Source organism: Tursiops truncatus, chromosome 5 (assembly GCF_011762595.2).
Source record: "Tursiops truncatus isolate mTurTru1 chromosome 5, mTurTru1.mat.Y, whole genome shotgun sequence".
Classification (NCBI taxonomy): domain Eukaryota; kingdom Metazoa; phylum Chordata; class Mammalia; order Artiodactyla; family Delphinidae; genus Tursiops; species Tursiops truncatus.
The window spans coordinates 64,055,596-64,077,338 of NC_047038.1; the positions used below are offsets into that span (position 1 = coordinate 64,055,596).

The 21,743-nt window shown below is 38.1% G+C and overlaps 1 protein-coding gene and 1 pseudogene across 5 annotated transcripts in view; one reads left to right on the forward strand and one right to left on the reverse strand.

The window, feature by feature from the left end:
* The window catches only part of PDS5A (PDS5 cohesin associated factor A), a 127,276-nt gene that overhangs the window by 78,774 nt on the left and 26,759 nt on the right, over positions 1-21,743 (reverse strand). The window lies entirely within an intron of this gene.
* LOC101327226 (proline-rich protein 11 pseudogene) lies at positions 13,128-14,238 on the forward strand (annotated as a pseudogene).

Genomic DNA, 21,743 nt, shown 5'->3' on the forward strand with positions numbered 1-21,743 from the left:
CTAAAATATAGACAGGTATAGTATGAATGACCTAACCTGGAAAAAACAACACAGATGAGGATGACTGTAAATCACTATTCCTTATGAGCCTAAATACAAATGTCAGGAATGGCATCTTAAAGAACTGAATTCTGTGATTTTATTATAAATGGCTTTGTGCTCATACAGAGCTTGGGGGTGGGGAAGGAGGAAGGGAACAGTAAAAGTGGAAACAGTCAACATCTGGAGAATACAGGAGCTCTCTACTATTCTTGCAACTTTTCCAAGTCAGCAATTATATCAAAAGTCAAAATTAAAAAAGAACACATTTACCACATGATATGGGACGAACATACATATATTAATAGTTGAAATGAAAGTTCACCAAATAAGACTTGTCTTTTAAAAATTTTTTTAACAAATAATGTTAAATATTAATCGGGGGTGGGGAAGATGTATTATTCTTTTTCTGATTTTAATATATAAAATCTTCCGATTTTCTGATTTTATCTGTGCATCACTAGTTTGATATAGAGATGTTAATAATATGGAAATAAAATCACATTTATAAAGTATTCTAATACTACTTTAAAACCTTTTAAATCAGAAATGCATATGGCATAGTGATTTATATTATATTCATATTATACTTGACAAGTATATAGACAAGTATAATATATTCATATTATACTTGTCTATATTTTATGACAATGTGTGTGGTGCATTCCCTTCTGAAAGTTTTGAATCCTAGCGAATTCCCAAGGACCAGATGTTCTTTTTAAAATTATTATTTATTACACTACTATTACTTCATCCAGAGCTTTATTTCTTTTAACATATTTTGAAATATTTGTGTTTATTCCACTTGATTTTAACATTAACATATAGCTGAGAAAAATGTTTTCCAGTTTTAGAAGTCATTTGTTTCTTTCACCTAACTCTTGTCAGGAAAAGAATTTTTATCTGTTTTGTTAACAGTTGTATCCTCAATGACTAGAACACGACTGGCACATAGTAAGCTTGCAAACTTTTTTTTTGAAAGAACATTAAAATTCATGACCCAGAGCAAACCACGATTTGAAAAGATACATGCACCCCAATGTTTACTGCAGCACTGTTTACAATAGACATGGAAGCAACCTAAATGCCATTGACAGAGGAATGGATAAAGAAATGTGGTACATATATACAATGGAATAATACTCAGCCACAAAAAAAGAATAAAATAATACCATTTGCAGCAACACAGATGGACCGAGACTGTCATACTGAGTGAAGTCAGATGCAGAAAGACAAATATCATATGATTATCACTTATATGTGGAATCTAAAAAAATGGTACAAATGAACTTATCTACAAAACAGAAATAGAGTCACAGATGTAGAAAACAATCTTATAGTTACCGGGGGGAAAGGCGGAGAATGATAAATTGGGAGATTGGGATTGACATATACACACTACTATATATAAAACAGATAACTAGTAAGGACCCACTGTGTAGCACAAGGAACTCTACTCAATACTCTGTAATGACCTATATGGGAACAGAATCTAAAAAAAGAGTGGATATATGTAATATGTGTAACTGATTCACTTTGCTATACAACAGAAACACAACATTGTAAATCAACTATACTCCAATTAAAATAAAAAAACCAAAGCAACGAAGTAAAATGTTAAGATTTGATAAAGGTGAGTGGTAGGTACATAAATGTTTGTCTTATTATTCCCTACGAATGTCTGAAATATTACAAAATTATAAGGACGCAATTTGATTAGGTAAAACGAACTTTTGTTTTTAAGGTTTCGGGTGCAAGTTTCCAATATGACTTGAGCTACTTGGGAGATTTTCCAGAACAGCTGTTTCAACCATGTTCCAATTTTGAGGTTCCTAGTAGCCCTGGTAGAGGCAACAAGACAGCCAAAAGGAGTGGTGTGACGGGCACATGCCCAGGGTCTCTCAGTTGCTTGCCTCTGAGCAGCTGGCTTTTCATTAGCTTTATATATTGACCTTCTGTATTTGGGCAGTACAATACCTTAAGACTAAAATACGTTTGTAAACCATTGCTACCCCTCATAAAAGCTAGGAAGCTTTGCGTGGGGGAGGATTGGGAGTTTGGGATTAGCAGATGCAAACTAGTTTATATAGAATGGATCAACAACAAGGTCCTACTGTATAGCACAGGGAGCTATATTCAATATCCTGTGATAAACCATAATGGAAAAGAATATGAAAAAGTATATGTATAACTGAATCACTTTGCTGTACAGCAGAAATTAACACAACACTGTAAATCAACTATACTTCAATAAAATTTTTTTAAATTCATGAAATGTCTTTTTAACATCTACTCTGATAATATATATCATGTATATTTTTAAAAATATGATCCATATGTCCCTACCATTCTGGCAAAAAACTTCATCAGTTCTAGACAATCAGTATATTATGTCTGTTGCTCGAAATTTGTTTAGAATTTTTAAGTAAATATAGTCTAAACATAGGTCTATAGCAGGGGTCACAACTCAAGGGGAGGGAAATGGAAATAACAACTTGGGAGAAATGGAGAGCACATGCCCCATCCAAAGACAAGAGCTGGTTTCAGCTAATTGTTGCCAGGTGAGAATGCAGACCTAGTACTGCAAAATCATTCAGTTGATCAGGACACAATAAAAGGTTAAGTGAAATCATCCGACTTGAGAATTTCAGCAACTCCAAAAAGTTCATACCATTGTGAGGGACAAGCAAAACGTGTCTATGTGGTCCCCAAATCAGCAATTTACAAATTGTTAGAAATATTTCAAAGGAAAAATGTCAGCACAGTCAACTTTTCAGGTAGACAAATTATTCTGAAAAGCTGTTTTGCCATTTCTTTTATACTTAGTTTTCTTTAATTAGTTATAAAAGATTATGAATAAAATATTCAATAAACTGAACATCATTAAAATCCAGAGAGCCTTCAAAATGTTAATGAGGATTTTTATAGCACATACTCCTAAACCATACCACAGAAAATACCAATAACATTTTCCAAGCCCAAAAGTAATGGTAAAAACAGACCACTTTAGAACCTACCAAAAAAAATTAATTCCCAGTGGGATAAAAATCAAAATTTGAAAGGGACATCTAAGAAAGTTTTTAAAAATTAAGAGGGGGACTTCCCTGGTGGCGCAGTGGTTAAGAATCCGCCTGCTAATGCAGGGGTCACAGGTTCATTCCCTGGTCCGGGAAGATCCCATATGCTGCGGAACAACTAAGCCCATGCACCACAACTACTAAGCCTGAGCTGTAGAGTCCACGAGCCACAACTACTGAGCCCGTGTGCCACACCTACTGAAGCCCGCGCCCCTAGAGCCCACGGTCCACAACAAGAGAAGCCACCGCAATGAGAAGCCCGTGCACCACAAGGAAGAATAGCCCCCACTCTCCGCAACTTGAGAAAGCCTGTGCACAGCAGCAAAGACCCAACGCAGCCAAAAATAAATAAATAAATTCATAATAAGAGGGACTTCCCTGGTGGCACATTGGTTAAGAATCTGCCTGCCAATGCAGGGGACACAGGTTCCAGCCCTGGTCCAGGAAGATCCCACATGCCGCAGAACAGCTAAGCCCGTGTGCCAACGCTACTGAGTCTGCGTGCCACAATTACCGAAGCCCGCGCACCTAGAGCCCGTGCTCTGCAACAAGAGAAGCCACCACAATGAGAAGCCCATGCACCACAAGGAAGAGGAGCTCCCACTCGCCGCAACTAGAGAAAGCCTGTACGCAGCAATGAAGATCCAATGCAGCAAAAAAAAAATTGAATATCTTTATGATCTTGAGCAGGAAGGATTTCTTAAATCAAGACACAAAAAGCACTAGCTATGGATTGATTCTTTCCATAAACTAAAGTTAATGTGCATTCATCAAAGGTATCACTAAAGTTTTCAAAAAGACATGCCACTTAATGAAAGTAGATACTTGTGACACGCATAACCAACAAAGAACCTATCTAAATATATGTAAAGAACTCCTACAATTCAGTAAGGAAGAGAAAAGCCAATTGTAAAATGGACAAATGACTTGCTAGACTAAGCACTTTTTGAAAGAAACCCAAATAGTCAAAAAAAATGGGGGACTAAATCCCATTGGTGGCCAAGGACATGCAACGGAAAACAATGGTAAGAGAACTGACATTTTAATAATACTGAGTTCTCTGATCCACAAATATGGTATATGTCTCCACTGATTTAGGTTTTTCTCTTCCAGACTGACTGAATATTGGGACAATCACTGCATCCTTCTGGAAGGATACTCTCTATGTTGCACTTCCATCACAATGCTTATCTCACTGTGCTTTCTGCTTTCCTATTTATTGTCTCTCCTAGGGCTATGGCTGCACCCTGTTTATTTCTATACCTTTGGCACGAAGACTTTGGTTTGACATATACTCAATAAAAGTTTGTTGAGTGGAAAAAAATGTCTTCCAGCATTTATTATGTAGTTTTCAGTGTATTGGTCTTTTATATTTTGTTACTTCCAACTATTTACCTTATGGATGCTACTGCGAATTTTAAAAAACTTTGCATTTTCCAATTGCTGGTTCCTATTACATATAGGCAGTCAATTTTTGCATACTGAGCCTTTCACACTGCTACACAGCTTTACTGGTTCTAGTAGCTTGTTTATGCATTTCTCAGGATTTTCTATAAATGCAATATCATTAACAAAAAAGGACAGTTTAATTTTATCTTCTCTAATTTGTATGCCTTTTCTTTTCCTTATAGTGCTAGCAAAACCACGATACTGAACAAAAGTGAGAGCAGACATTTTTGCCTCTTTTGAGATCTTAGAAAGCATTCAGTCTTTCACCATTACATATTAAGTTAATGGGTTTCTGTAGATGCCTTTTTACCAGGTTGAGAAAGTTTTACCTTCCATTCCTAAGGTGCTGTTAGTTTTTATGAAATTTTTTTTCAGATACTTTTCCCACATCTGTAGGGATGATAACATGTTTTTCCCAATTTACACTAGTGTTAATATGTGCAAATAAATTGACTGATTTTCAAATATTAAACCAAATTTGCACTCCTGGAATAAACCTGACATGGTGGTCATTGGGGGTGCACTATGTTTCGCATGTGTGCGGTGGGGTTTTTTTGTTTTTCCTATTTTTGGTTTGTTTGGTTTGGCTGGCTGGATCTCCCCTGCTAATATTTTGTTGTTCATTTAGGCTCTTGGTCTGCAGATTTCTTTTCTTGTAATATGTTTTGCTTTGGTATCAAGGTAATATTGGCCATATAAAGTGAGCTGGAAGTGTTCACTCTTCCTGTTCGCTTAGTTTGTGTCGGACTAGTATGCTTTTTTCCTTAAGTGTTTAATAGAATTCATCAATGAAGTCATCAGGGTCTTTATTTGTGGGAAAGTTTTTAGTTGCAAATCTAGTTTCTAAAATCAGTATAAAGGGACTTCCCTGGTGGTGCAGTGGTTAAGAATCTGCCTGCCAATGCAGGGGACATAGGTTCGAGCCCTGGTCCGAGAAGATCCCAGATGCCCCAGAGCAACTAAGCCTGTGCACCACAGCTACTAAGCCTGTGCTCTAGAGCCCTTGAGCCACAAATACTGAGCCCACGTGCCACAACTACTGAAGCCCACGCGCCCAGAGCCTGTGCTCCGCAACAAGAGAAGCCACCACAATGAGAAGCCGGCACACCGCAATGAAGAATAGCCCCTGCTCGCCACAACTAGAGAAAGCCCACGCGCAGCAACGAATACCCAATGCAGACAAAAATAAATAAATAAAATTTTAAAAATAAAATAAAACCAGTATAAGGTGGGACTTCCCTGGCGGTCCAATGGTTAAGACTTTGCTCTTCCACTGCAGGGGGCACAGGTTCCATCCCTGGTTGGGGAACTAAGATCCCTCATGCTGTGTGGAGCGGCAAAAAACAAAAACAAAAACTGTACACTGAGTGCCTAGCCCTTTGCCTAGCACAGAGTAGCTCCTAAGTGAATATTTCTTGACCTTGAGGAGGAGTGATAATCAATCACAACATCTGCCAAAAGCTAAGTGACCAGTTATCACCTGCAATGTATAATAGTTAAAATCAGTATAAAGCTATCCGGTTTTCTATTTCATCTTAAGTCAGTTTCGGTAATTTGCATTTTTCCAGAAATATATCTATTTCATTTAGGATACTGAATTTACTAGCATTAACTTGCTTATAATATGCCTTTATTACCTTTTTAATGACTATAAAATCTAAACTGATGTTTCTTTTTTCACTGATATTGCTAATTTTTGTCTTCTTTCTTTTTTTTACTTTTTATTTTTTCCCCCTTGCCCCCCCTTTTTTATCTTGGTTGTTCTAATGTAGTGGTCTCGAGGAGGCGTGAATTTGCCACCCACCTCCAGGGGATATCTGCCAATGTCTGTAGACATTTTTAGTTGTCACAACTGGGAAAAGGGGCTCTACTGGCATCTAGGGGTAGAGACCAGGGATAGGACAGCTCCCCACAATTATCAGGCTGTAAAAGTCAACAGAGCCAAGGTGGAGAAACCTGATCTAACAGCGGTTTTGCCAATTTTATTATCTTTTCAAAGAACCAAATTTGGCATTAGTAGTTTTGTCTACTGTCTGCGCATTTTCTATTTGATTGATCCCCATTCTTACCTTTACTATGTCCTGCTTTCTACTGGGTTGGCCCAAAAGTTCCTTCAGTTTTAAAAGTAAAAATAAAAGACACATTTTTCATTTTCACCAAGAAGTTTATTGAACAACGTATTCGCCCTTTTGTTCCACTACTTTCTGCCATTTTTCAGGCAACTTCATAATTCCATCTTCCCAAAACTTTTACTCTTTTTGAGCAAAGAACTGTTCCAGGTGCCTTTTACAGTCTTCCAGGGAATTGAAATTTTTTCCATTAAGAGAATTTTGTAAAGACCAAAATAAATGGAAATCCAAAGGTGCAATGTCTGGTGAATACGGCAGATGAATCAGAACTTCCCAGCCAAGCTGTAACAGTTTTTGCCTGGTCATCAAAGAAACACAGTCTTGTGTTATCCTGATGGAAGATTATGCGTTTTCTGTTGACTAATTCCAGATGCTTTTCTTCGTCAAGTGCTGCTTTCAGTTGGTCTAATTTGGAGCAGTACTTGTTGCAATTCATCATTTGGTTTTCTGGAAGGAGCTCATAATAGAGGACTCCCTTCCAATCCCACCATATACACAACATCACCTTCTTTGGATGAAGACCGGCTTTTAACGTGGTTCGTGGTGGTTCATTTCGCTTGCCCCACAATCTCTTCCATTCCACATTATTGTACAGTATCCACTTTTCATCGCCCGTCACAATTTGTTTTAAAAACAGAACGTTTTCGTTATGTTTAAATAGAGAATGGCATGCAGAAATACGGCCGAAAGGTTCCCACCCCCCCCCACCCCCCACTTAACTTACATGGAACCTGAACACCAAAGCAATTAACATAACTAAGCTCATGCAAATGATTTTCAACGCTTGACATGGATACTTTGAGTATGTCAGCTATCTCCCACATGGTATAACGTTAATTGTTCTCAATTAATGTCTACATTTGATCGCTATCAACTTCAACTGGTCTACCTGCAAGAAATCTCCAGCAGGAAACTTTGCAAACCACTTCTGACACATTCAATCAGTCACAGCACCTTCTCCATACACTGCACAAAGCTTTTTTTGCATTTCAGTTGCGTTTTTACCTTGCTTGAAATAATAAAGCATAATATGCTGAAAATGTTGTTTTTCTTCCATCTTCAATGTTAAAATGGCTACACAAAAATTCACCAATTTTGATAAGATTTTTTTTTTTTTAATGCACACTGATATGACAGCTGTCACAATACAATCTAACAAAATTGTTTCAAAGGAAGTTAAAGACAACTAAGCGCTACTGGAGCCATCTTAACAGAAAAAACCAAACTAACTTTTTGGCCAACCCAATACTTTCTTTAGGTTTAATTTGCTGTTCTTTTCCTAGGTTCTCAGGGTAGAAGCCTATCACTGATTCTAGATTGTTCTCTTCTAATATGAACATTTAAATGCTTATCAAAATAAATTTCTCAATAAGCACTGCTACGAAGTTCAAAATATTTTCTAGTTTTCCTTGTGATTCCTTCTTTTATTCATGTATTACTCAGAAATATACTGTTTAATTTCCAAATATTTGGGGTATTTTCTGGACATCTTTTCTTACTAATTTCTCATTAAACTCCCTGTGATATTACCCCTGTATGTAATATGAATCATATTAAATGTATTGAAATTTGTTCAATGGCCCACCACATGGGCTATCTGTCTTAGTGAATGATTCATGTGCACTTGAAAAGAATGTGTATTTCTGCTGTTATTGAATGGAATGTCAATTAGGTCAAGTGCATTGGTACATTAACTCTTCTACAACCCTACTGATTTCTGCCTACTTGTTTAATCAATTACTGAAAGAGGAGTGTTGAAATTTCCATGTGTACTTGTTAATTTCTCAGCTATGTGGAAGCTGTTAGGTATATACTGTTGTATTTTCTTACTGCAGTGACCCCTTTATTATTATCAAGTATCTTTTCTTATCCTTGGCACTATCACTTGTTCTAAAGTCCACTTTGCTTGAAATACTGCCACTGTAACTTCTGATCTGCATTAGCAAATTCTTCCAATCTTTTTACCTTTTTTTTAAAAGACAGGTTTATTGAGGTTAAATTACATAAAATTCACTTTTTAGTGTCCCATTCTACGAATTTTGACAAATACACAGTTGTGTAACCAACATTACAATCAAGGCATAGACTACTTCATCACCCTAAAAAGTTCCTTTGTGTCCCTGTGAAGTCAACCCTCAGCTGCTTCCTTAGCCCTTGGCAACCCCTGATCTGTGCTGTCTGGCAACCCCTGATCTGTGATATTCTGTGATTCCAGAATATCACATAAATGGAGTTACACAGTACATTGCTCTTTGGATCTAGCTCTATCACTTAACATAATGCATCTGAGATCCATTCATGCTGTACATATCAGTAATTCATTCCTTTTAAGTGCTGAGAAGTATTCCATTGGGAATATAATTCCCAATTTAATTGGGAATTCCATTGTGTTCAGAGCCAAAAAAGACAGACACAAATGGGGAGCAGGGTAGATTAATAAAGGACACAAGGAGGGCTTCCCTGGTGGCGCAGTGGTTGAGAGTCCGCCTGCCGATGCAGGGGACACGGGTTCGTGCCCCGGTCCGGGAAGATCCCACATGCCACAGAGCGGCTGGGCCCGTGAGCCATGGCCGCTGAGCCTGTGCTCCGCAACGGGAGAGGCCACAACAGTGAGAGGCCCGCATACCGCAAAAAAAAAAAAAAAAAAAAAAAAAGGACACAAGGAAACATATGGGGGAGATAGATCCATTCATTTTCTTGATTGTGATGATGGTTTCAAGGCTATATATGTACGTCAAAACTTGTCAAATTGTTTTGCCCTGACAGCAACTCTCTGATACCAACTGGATGTACTACATTTCAATTCAGTTCTAACACTAACTACCTGGAGTTAGCACAGACCCCGCAAGTTAAAGAGCAAAAAATTCCTTCACAAAACTCCCCACACTTCAGATGACACATGCAAGTCCTGGGGGCCGCCTGCATTTGTGATAGGCCAGTTATGACTTTAGGGTTTCCTACAATACCCTCAGGTTCAGTAATTTGCTAGAATGACTCACAGAACTCGCTGAAAGCATTATACTTACGATTACAGGTTTATTATAAAGGACATAACTCAGGAACAGCTAAACAGAAGAGACGCATAGGTCAAGATCTTGGGGAGAGAAGGCAGGGATGAATAACTTCCATGTTCTTTCCTGGTGGATCTGACACAATACTCTCCTGGCACATCAATGTGTTCATCAACCAGGAAGCTCCTCCTGGTTTCCAGAGGTTTACTGGGCTTCCTTATGTGGGAATAATTCATTCATTCATTCATTATCATTTCATTGAGCTAGGTCACTAGCCTCCCCCCCACTTCTCCCAGTTGGCTGAAAATTCCAAATCTCCAACATTTTGCTGACCAGTCCCTTCCTGAAGCTCTCCAGGAAGGGGGTCAAGAGTCACCTCATTAACATAACAAAGATACTCCTATCACTCAGGAAGTTGCAAGGGTTTTTGAAGCTCCCTGCTAAGAACTGGTAACAAAGACTAGACTAGATATATATTATAGTATCTACTTCAAACATGTGCAACCTATTGTATTTCAATTATAACTCAATACAGCTGTTTTTTTAAAAAGGCACTGTCTTGGGGGAAAAACAGTAAAGTAACAGAACTTTAAAACCTCACTGGTAAAAATTAACTTTTAAAAGTCCAACATAGAAAATGAAAACTCTCATTCATTCTTAATTACAACCACTTTGGTGTTTTCGGCAAGTAAAAGACATGCACACCCAATGGCCCAACAATTTCACCAATGTCTATGTCTATGCCCTAAAGCAGCCTGTACATGTACAATAGAACATGCATACAAGTATATTCATAGCAATGTTGTTTGTAAAAGCCAAAAAACTAGAAGTCAGTGGCAAGAGAGGATTGGTTAAGTAGTACAATAGAGTACTTAGTATACAGCAATAAAAATAATTGAAAAACACATAAGCAATAACATGGATGAAGCTCAAACATAATACTGAAAAAGACGCATACACAAGGAACCATACTATATGATTCCATTCATATAAAATTCAAAGCTAAAACTAGAGAAAACTATATTTTTAGAGATTTGTACATAGACAGTGACACTATAAGAAAACCAGAGAGACTGCATTTATATAGTGGTTATGAAAGAAAAAGTTTATGACTGGGAGGTACACACTAGACTTTTGGGGGTGCTGATGATATTCTGAAGGTGTTGATAGTCTATTTCTTTGTTCATATGTTCACTTTATAGTTACTTGTTAAACTCTATGTACTTTTTATATGTTCACATATAAATATATACACACACACAAGACCCACCATAATATATGTATATGCATTTAATAAAATAGTTAATGGCTACTTTAATTATAATAATAGCTAATAATAAATTTTTAGGTATGATAATCATAGTATGTTTTTTTTTAAATATAGTGCCCTATTTTTTAGGAATACATTCTGAAATAGTAATGAAATGCTATCTGAGATTTGCTTCAGGAGTTCATTATTCTCTTTTCTTCACTGTTGTTTTTGTTGAAGTTTTTCCATAATGAAAAATGGAAAAGTTAAAAAAAATTACATGTATCATAAGAATCTTAGATTCCTTTTAAAGGAGCTAATCTTATCACCTTTGGGGGACAGGGCCACCACCTGGCATGCAGAATGTGGGATCTTAGTTCCTAATCCAGGGATCAAACCCATGCCCCCTGCAGTGGAAGCGAGGAGTCCTAACCACAGGACCGCCAGGGAATTCCCTAATCATATTTTAGATAATGTAAAGACTTCAGAAATTTTCCATTTAAAAATAAGAGAAGGGGATTACCCTGGTGGTGCAGTGGTTAAGAATCCGCCTGCCAATGCAGGGGACACGGGTTCGAGCCCTAGTCTGGGAAGATCCCACATGCCGTGGAGCAACTAAGCCCGTGCGCCACAACTACTGAGCCTGCACGCCACAACTACTAAGCCCACGTGCCAAAACTACTGAAGCCCACGCACCTAGAGCCTGTGCTCCGCAACAAGAGAAGCCACTGCAATGAGAAGCCCACGCATGGCAACGAAGAGTAGCCCCCGCTTGCCACAACTAGGGAAAGTCTGTGCGCAGCAACGAACACCCAACACAGCCAAAAATAAAGAAATAAATAATTGAACAGACTTGTGATTTAGTCAAAAAAAAAAAAAAAAAAAAGAGAAGGTGTAGGGAGGGGGATTGTTAATTGAAGAAATACAGTGGGTTAATGGCCGGTCTAGGACTGATAATTAAATCCAGGTCTCAAGATTACTAATCTAATAGTTTCCAGGACACCATTTTAATTCTCACATGCTTTTACGTTATCAACATTTTTCTCATATTTTACTTGCTTATTCTCTGTCTTTCCTGCACTAGACTTAAGTTTTGCAAAGGCAATAAAATGTATTCATTTATGTAGTACCAGAATCTATAAAACTATGCCTTATACACAGTGCTCAGTAATTGCTGAATTATGAATAAACTGACTAGTTCAGACAATCTCTACATGTACACTAACCTTTCAAGAACAAAAATAAAATCCACATGAAAACATGTAAGTTTTGGAGTTAAATAAGCCTTATAGTTTTATATTAATATGGTGCTTCACTCTGTAAATATATACATGGACTGCCAGATTAGAATGAGCACTGAGGGACTTCCCTGGTAGCACAGTGGTTAAGAAACCACCTGTCAATGCAGGGGACACGGGTTCGAGCCCTGGTCTGGGAGGATCCCACATGCCACGGAGCAATTAAGCCCGTGTGCCACAACTACTGAAGCCCATGCACCTAGAGCCCGTGCTCCGCAACAAGAGAAGCCCACGCACCGCAACAAAGAAGAGCCCCCACTCGCTGCAACAGAGAAAGCCCGCACGCAGCGACGAAGACCCAACGCAGCCAAAAATAAATAAAATAAAATAAATAAATTTATTAAAAAAAGAATGAGCACTGAGCTATTTGCCAATATGCACTCCTTTCCGGTTTCACCTAATTATTTTTAACATAAATCCTTTTATCTAATATACATTTGAGGTGAAACCTGAGAGAAGCAGGCGAGGCAGGGGTATAGTTAATGCATAAGCCATTAGAACTACAAAAATTAGGGAATTCCCTGGCAGTCCAGTGGTTAGGACTCCATGCTTTCACTGGAGGGGGCATGGATTCGATCTCTGGTTGGGGAACTAACATCCCATAAGCCGTGCGGTGTGTCCAAAAAACAAAAAACACAATTACAAAAATTTTAAGTCTACCTAATACACATTTGATGATAATTTTAGAAGTGTGTTCACATCAGAGCAACTTTGGGGCCTAAAGCTCAAAGTTCAAGTGACATAGTGACTAAATTATCACATTAATAGTATGTCTTGATTTTTTAATTTAATTTTATTTTTTGAATTTTTCTTTATGGCGAGGGAGATACCACTGCCGGGACTCCATCGAATCCCTGGACTCTTAGCCTAAAACCATGCCCAAGTTCAAGCAACAAAGAATAAAGCTAAAAGCCAAAGCAAAAAGATTTTTCAAAAGAAAAGAAGCCTCTCACTTTCAGTCTAAGCTACTTACACCTCCCCCTCCGCCACCGTCAACAGAAAGAGTGGTTATTCCTTCAACAGATACACCCCTTAGCAGAAGCTGGCTAAGACCATCCTGGAACTTCAAATTTCCCAGTTTTAAAGATTCAGTAAAACTTCGGACAAATAGAGTATGGTCTACATACAACTGGTTTCAGAACTGCATGGCCCGGAGTTTGGAAGTATTGAAAGACACCATCCTGCCACCAAGAACTTCATAGTCTAAAACAATGGTTTCTCATTTTGGGAAATGAATTATGCAAGCTCCAGGAAGCACTGAAGGCCGTCTCAGAAAATTCTTCCTGTCCAAGCTGTGGTCAGATGTGTCACATGCGTGGTAAACTTACAAATGTGCCTGCATGTGCTCTAACCACCCCTGGAGACTCCGGGGCTGTACTTCCTGCCTCACTGTGACAGCCATCCAGTCATCTTTTCCTCCGCCCCTGCCTCCGCCTCTGCCTCCACCACTGACAGCACCTTTGCTGCTCAGAAAATCTGATCTCACTAAAGCACTTGAGGCTGGACCATTAAAAAAAAGTGGACCCATGCAGATAACAGTTAAAGATCTACTGACTGTGAAATTAAAGAAGACACAGAGTTTTGATGAAAGGAGGAAGCTTGTACCATCACCAAAGGCACAGAATCCACTAGTTACTGTCTCTGACCTGCAGTGCGTTTCCCTGAAACGAAAGTCCAAAAGTGTTATCAACTCGAGTTACAATGTCTTCATTACTCCTGGTAAAAGCCAGTTAGATCTGCGGAAACTACTCAGAAAAGTCGATGTAGAGAGGAGCCCAGGTGGAACTCCACTTACCAATAAAGAAAATATGGAAACAGGAACTGGGCTGACCCCAGTAATGACCCAGGCCTTGAAGAGAAAGTTTCAGCTGGCTCAACCTAGAAGCCCAACTCAAACTCTGCCACTTTCTACAAGCAGCTTTGATGAACAAAATTGATGCCACCTCTGCGTGACTCCATATGATGATCCATAAAATATACAGATAATATTACCCCAATCTCTTTTTAATGTAGTATGTATAAGTAATTATGTTAATATATAATTCATTCGAAGAATTAAAGTATGTATGGAGCCCATACAGTAGTAGAAAGCGAGTGTTAGGATATTTTCTAGTTTATATGATCAATAATAGAACAGATGGGAAAATGCAATCCCGAAAGTGATGTTTATCCTGGAACTACCCAATTTAGGTTGGGGAGGTTATTCAAGTTAACTAGATAACTCTAATTTTTACTCTATAGGTGCAGTTATGACATTAAGAAAATAACCTGGGGCTTCCCTGGTGGAGCAGTGGTTGAGAGTCCGCCTGCCGATGCAGGGGACACGGGTTCGTGCCCCAGTCCGGGAAGATCCCACATGCCGCGGAGTGGCTGGGGCCGTGAGCCATGGCCGCTGAGCCTGTGCGTCCGGAGCCTGTGCTCCTCAGCGGGAGAGGCCACAACAGTGAGAGGCCCGCGTAACGCAAAAAAAAAAGAAAATAACCTGGTGCCCATTCATCTTGGGTATTCTCAGGTAATTGAAAAGCAAAGTATTTCAGCCTGTAAAGCTCATGCACTCATTAAGTGCTGCAAACTTAATAAAAAAAACCAGACCCTCTAGATTTTATTTCTGTTCCCTATAAGCAATTAAGAAGTAAAACCATCCCCCATTCAATCCTAACTGTTCCAAAAGAACTTGAAGCAAAAACTCCAATGTGACCTTAAAAATTAGAATACCGTGGGACTTCCCTGGTGGTACAGTGGATGGGACTCCGCGCTCCCAATGCAGGGGGCCCGGGTTCAATCCCTAGTCAGGGAACTAGATCCTGCACGCATGCTGCAACTAAGAGTTCACATACCGCAACTAAGGAGCCCACATGCTGCAACTAAGGAGCTGGCGAGCCAAAACTAAGGAGCCCTGGAGCCACAGCTAAGGAGCCTGCCTGCTGCAACTAAGACCCAGCATAACCAAAAAATTAAATTAATTAATTAAAAAAAAATAGAATGTTTTTCCATTGTACCTACATTGTAAATTCCTTTTAAGAAAACTTCAGTATTCTTAAGTGCCCAGACTACTCTTCTCAAAAGTAAGTTACCTTCATACTAGTAACAGTTGATAAAACTGTATTAATACTCTAATGCTCCATACTCTAGGCCTTTATTACATCACACCCGATTTTAGTCTCTTTAAGTCTCAAAATCAAACCCAGAGCGTCTAAGTTACTCTTAAAACATCTATTTTAATGTCACTCCAATAGAACAATGGTTTCCCACTGATAATACCTTATGGCATTTAAAACATCATAATCAGGGCTTCCCTGGTGGCGCAGTGGTCGAGAGTCCGCCTGCTGATGCAGGGGACACAGGTTCGTGCACCGGTCTGGGAAGATCCCACATGCCGCGAAGCGGCTAGGCCCGTGAGCCATGGCCGCTGGGCCTGCGCGTCCGGAGCCCGTGCTCCGCAACGGGAGAGGCCACAACTGTGAGAGGCCCGCGTACCGCAAAAGCAAACATACAAAAAAAACACATCCATAATCAATTTATAATTTTATCTTACCTTTATGTGTAGGTATGTGTATATATATTTATATATATAAATGTATATATTTATAGTATGTAAATATAAAATGTTATTTTGATTTCCACTCTCCACTCCAATCAAACTAGGTTTATTCATTATCTTCAAAAAGCATCCTGAGTATCTTTACAGCTTTGCATAGGAAAGAGTTCAACACTTGGTGAAAAAATATGTGAATATGTCATAGAATTGCTTCTACCCCTCAGTACTCTTATTAAAATCTTACCTGCTCTAGGGCTTCCCTGGTGGCGCAGTGGTTGAGAGTCCGCCTGCTGATGCAGGGGACGTGGGTTCACGCCCCGGTCCGGGAAGATCCCACATGCCGTGGAGCGGCTGGGCCCGTAAGCCATGGCCGCCGAGCCTGCGCTCCACAACAGGAGAGGCCACAACAGTGAGAGGCCCGTGTACCACAAAAAAAAAAAAAAAATCTTACCTGCTCTTAAAATTTTGGCCCAAATTCTGCTTCCTCTTCTTGAAGCCCTGCTTGACTCACTCTAGTCTGAAGGAATCACTGACTCCTTTGAACTGAAAACACTATACCAATTACAAAGCAATTATCTTACAGTGTCTCCTTGCTGCAGTTATTAGTATGAAAATTATGTGTCCTCAAGAAGATTGTAATCTCCTAAGGGCTCTACATTTGTCTTATAAAGTAAGATATAAATGCATACTTTCTAAAGGAATGAAACCTATTAGTGTACTTTTTGACACGCTCTAGACTTCAGTGGTTGATCAAGTCTGAGAACAGAAATCTCCCTAAAATTCTGATTTGTCAATAGCTATGCAATCAATATATATTTCAAGACTAAGTGCTAATATTAAGATAAAACAAAAAATTAAAAATAGAACTATCATATGATCCAGCAATTTCATTTCTGGGTATTTATCTAAAGAAAACAAAAACACTAACTCGAAAAGATAGATGCAACCTCATGTTCATTGCAACTTTATTTACAATAGCAAAGATGTGGAAACAACCTAATGTCCACTAATGGATGAATGGATAAAGAAATTGTAGACTCTGTATACATACATATGTGTGTATATATGTGTGTGTGTGTGTGTGTGTATGGAATATTATTCAGCCATTAGAAAAGAATGAAATCTTGCCACTTGCAACAACACTGATAGACTTAGAGGACACTAAGTGAAATAAGTCAGACAGAGAAAGACAAATACCATATGATCTCTCTTATGGGTCAAATCCAAAAAACAAACAAACAACAGAGTATCAATACAGCTATTTCAATTTTAACAAATTGAGTTACTCTATGGAAAAAACTCAATAACCTATTTTTCTAATAAACCAATAGAGCCTACTTGAAGATACAATTTGTTTTGTTACTCATATACTTAGTCAAGGTCACTATTCTTTAATGAGACAAGGTTATTATTTCATACCTAAATTGTGTGGTATAGAAAAGTTAGATGCTACACATTTCACTATACTCTTCCTAAGAGCTAAACCAAATTACATTTTAAAGACTCATTCTATCAGCCCCAAACCATTTAACAAGCATATACTACAAAACTACACTTCACAAAGATTCCTGAAAGTTTCTGAATTACAAGAAATGTTTTACTCCATTTATTTCCACCTTCAAGATAAGCTGGTACTGCTAGAGTTCTAAAAATACCCTGAATACTAGGATTCTAAAAATAACCTGGACACTGACTGTAAAAGAGACAGTCATCATGGAAGCTATTTTTAGCTTTAAGGGAAATTCTTAAGGTCCTAAAATATTAGCCTTAAAGACTGAGGGTCTGACACTTTCACTGAGGCTTCAGAGGTTTTGACTTTTGGTTTATTGTAACCACAGATGTTCTCTAATTCCGAGTACTTGTGAGGCAGAAGGACAAAACGAGTGATGGCAACATGGCACAAATCAATGTTATTCTACAGTTTGATCCTCATAGAGAAAATCTGCAATTCAAAAAGCATATTTTAATAGGTGAATTATTTGTAATAGTACTAATGGCTAACATTTACTGATTTTTGCTATGTGCTGGGCATATTTCAAGTAACTTAAATGTACTATTAACCCATATAATACAATGATTCTTTGTGGGAGGCATTATTAACATACCCATTTAACAGATGAGAAACTTAAGCTAAGTAATTTGCTCAAGGGCATAAAAATTCAAATCCAGGCTGTGTGGCTAATCACTCTTACCTACCTCTTACCATTCTTAATCCATACATTATATATAGTATAGTATAATATGAGTGGTTATCCAAAATGACTAGAGAAAAATAAAATATATACATATATAGAGAGTATACTATAGAAACTACACTATATTATAGCGCTAGAACTACTATATGTGGTTATGTTCCCAGGCCAGCTCATAAAGCCTACTTTTCTCACAACGTAGTTAGGTGAAGACTATGGTAGAGAATGTAGACGGGGGTACATGGCTGCTTAATAGATGCCTTTAATATATTAATTTAACTTTCGGTTTTCTAACTTTCCTTTCCTTGATAAAGGTGGATCATTTGCTCTATTCTTAAAATGATCAATCATAATTTAAGGTCTTTTTACTCAGAACATTGAAAAGATACATGCACCCCAATGTTCACAGCAGCACCCTTTACAATAGCCAGGACACAGAAACAACCCAAGTCCCCATCAACAGACAAATGGCTTAAGAAGATGTCACGCACGTGCACACACACACAGAGAAATATTATTCAGCCATAAAAGAGAATGAAATATTGTCATTTATAGCAACATGCATGGACCTAGAGAATATTATGCTTAGTGAAATAAATCAGAGAAAGACGAAGACTATATGATATCACTTATATGTGGAATCTAAAAAGAATCTATATACAAAACAGCAACAGACTCATAGAAAACAAACTTGTGGTTACCAGAGGAGAGGTGGGGGAGGGAGAAATCAGGAGTATGGGATTAACAGATACTGATACAAACAACAGATACAAACTACTATATGTAACATATATAAGCAACAACAACTGTATAGCACAGGGAATTATACAATATTTTTTAATAAGCTATAATGGAATATAATCTACAAAAAATGAAAAACCCACAATGAAAAGCAGCTGGCTTTCCTTAAGGTTAAATGGATTAAGATTTGGACAAAAGAAAGAAAGGAATAATGAGGTTCAAGCAAAGTGTGTGTGTATATATATATATATGTAAAAAACAGATGGAATTAATTATGGTTCAAGCAGTGAGAGCCAGAAAATAAGCAATAGTAAGTACAGGGAAATTCCCTCCCTAGGGGCAAGATAAAAAGGGGTACAGTGGGAAAGACTAGATAATGGCAGAGAAGCAGAATTGGGCAAAGTCTCCCTATTATCAGTTGCCCCAAAATACTTCTGCCCAGAAGAACTTGATGACTGCTAGAGAAAGGGAAAACCAAAACCTGGTTCTTTGAAAACAAACAAAATGGACAAACTTTTAGCTCGACTGACCAAGAAAAAAGAGAGAAGACTCAAATTACTAGATTCAGAAATGAAAGAGGGTCTATTACTACTGATTTTACTGAAACAAAAAGGATTGTAAAGAAATTCTATGAACAATTATATGCCAATAAATTAGATAACTTAGATGAAGTGCATAAATTTCTAGAAAGACACAAACTACTGAAACTGACTTAAGAAACAGAACCTTAAAATTTGTGAATCACTGTTGTATGCCTGAAACTTACATAATATTGTAAATCAACTATACTCCAATTAAAAAAGAATAGAGGGCTTCCCTGGTGGCACAGTGGTTGAGAGTCCGCCTGCTGATGCAGGGGACACGGGTTCGTGCCCCCGTCCGGGAGGATCCTGCATGCCACGGAGTGGCTGGGCCCATGAGCCATGGCCGCTGAGCCTGCGCGTCCGGAGCCTGTGCTCCGCAACGGGAGAGGCCACAGCAGTGAGAGGCCCGTGTACCACATAAAAAAAAAAAAAAGAAAATACGAATAAACCTATAACAAAGGAAGAGACTGAATTATCAAAAACTAGAAACAAAGAAAAGCCCAGGCCCAGATGTCTTTATTGCTGAATTGTACTGAACATGTAAAGAATACCAATTTTCCCAGAAGTCTTCCCAACAATGAAAGATGGTAAAACACTTCCAACTCATTTTATGAAGTCAGTATTATCCTGATACCAAAACTAGACAAAAAAATCACAAGAAAACTACAGACCAGTATCTCTTATGACTATGGATGCAAAAATCTTCAACAGCATACTAGCAAACCAAATCTTCAACAGATAAAAAGAATTCTATTATAACCAAGTGAGATTTATGCCAAGAATGCAGTGTTGGTTGAACATTTGAAAATCAATTAATGTAATACATTGTATCAGTAGAATAAAAAACAACAATCACATGATGCTTAATAGATGCAAAAAAGCATTTCACAAAATCTGACACCCTTTGAAGATAAAAATACTCAAGAAACTAGGAATAGAAGAGAAATTCCTCAGCAAGATAAAGGGCATTCATGAAAAATCCACAGTCAATATCATACTTCAAGGTGGAAAACTGGATGCTTAAGATTAAGAACAAGACAAGGATGTCTGCTTTCACCACCCCTGTTTGACATTATACTGAAGGTTCTAGCCAGGGCAGCTGGACAGATAAAGACATAAAAGGCATCTATTAGAAAAGAAGTAAAGTTATCTCTATTCACAGATTACATGATTTTGCACATAAAAACTCCTCTTAAGGAATTTATTAAAACCAATTAGAACTAATAAGTTTAGCAAAGTTGCATAATACAAAATCAATATACAAAAATCAATTAAATTTCTAAATACTTGGAGTGAAAAATCTGAAAATGAAATTAAGAAAACAATTCCATTTACAATAGCATTAAAAGAATAAATTATATTAGGAATAAGTTCAACAAAAGAAGTGTAAAACTTATACTCTGAAAACTACAAACACTGTTGAAAGAAGTCAAAGATCTAAATAAATGAAGAAACATCCCACGTTCATGGACTGGAAGACTTAGCATTGTTAAAATGGCAACAGTCCCCAAACTGATATATAGATTCAATGCAATCCTCATCAGAATCCAAGCTGACTTCTTTGTAGAAGGTGACATGCTGATTCTAAAGTTCATGCAGAATAGTTAATCCTGAGAAAGAACAAAGTAGGAGGATTCACATTTCCTGATTTCAAAACTTACTGCAAAGCAACACCAATTAATATGGTGTATAAAGTTCTCATCACAGACCCCTGTGGAAGGCAGCCGAATAGAAGGACCTGTGCTCACCTCCTCTTGCGAGAGCACTGAAATCACAACTAACTGCTGAACAACCATTGACAGAAGACACTGGAACCCACCAAAAAAGATACCCCATGTCCAAAGATAAAGGAGAAACTGCAATGAGATGGTAGGAGGGGCACAATCACGATAAATCAAATCCCAAAGCCATGGGTGGGCGACCCACAAACTGGAGAATAATTATACTACAGAAATTTTCCCACTGGAGTGAAGGTTCTGAGCCCACATCAGGCTTCCCAGCCTGGGGGTCCGGCAACAGGACTAGGAATCCCCAGGGAATGTGCAAGTGGGATTTGACTGCAGGACTTCCACAGGACTGGGGAAAACAAAGCTCTCATCACAAGGAAAAGAAACATTTAAAAAATCTATACAAGTTGATGGATGTTAACTAAACTTACCGTGGTAATCATTTCACAATATATGTAAACCATTTGGCACATCTCAAACTTATACAACGCTGTATGTCAATTATATCTCAATAAAACTTGGGGGGGAAAGTGTGGTACTGGGCACAAGGACAGACTTACAAACCAGTGGAATAGAATTAAGAGTCCAAAAAGAAACGCATACAGCAATGGTCAACTAATTTTCAACAAACGTGCCAAAGCCATCCAATGGGGAAAGAACAGCCTTTTCAATAAATGGTGCTGGAACAACCAGACATCCACATGCAAAA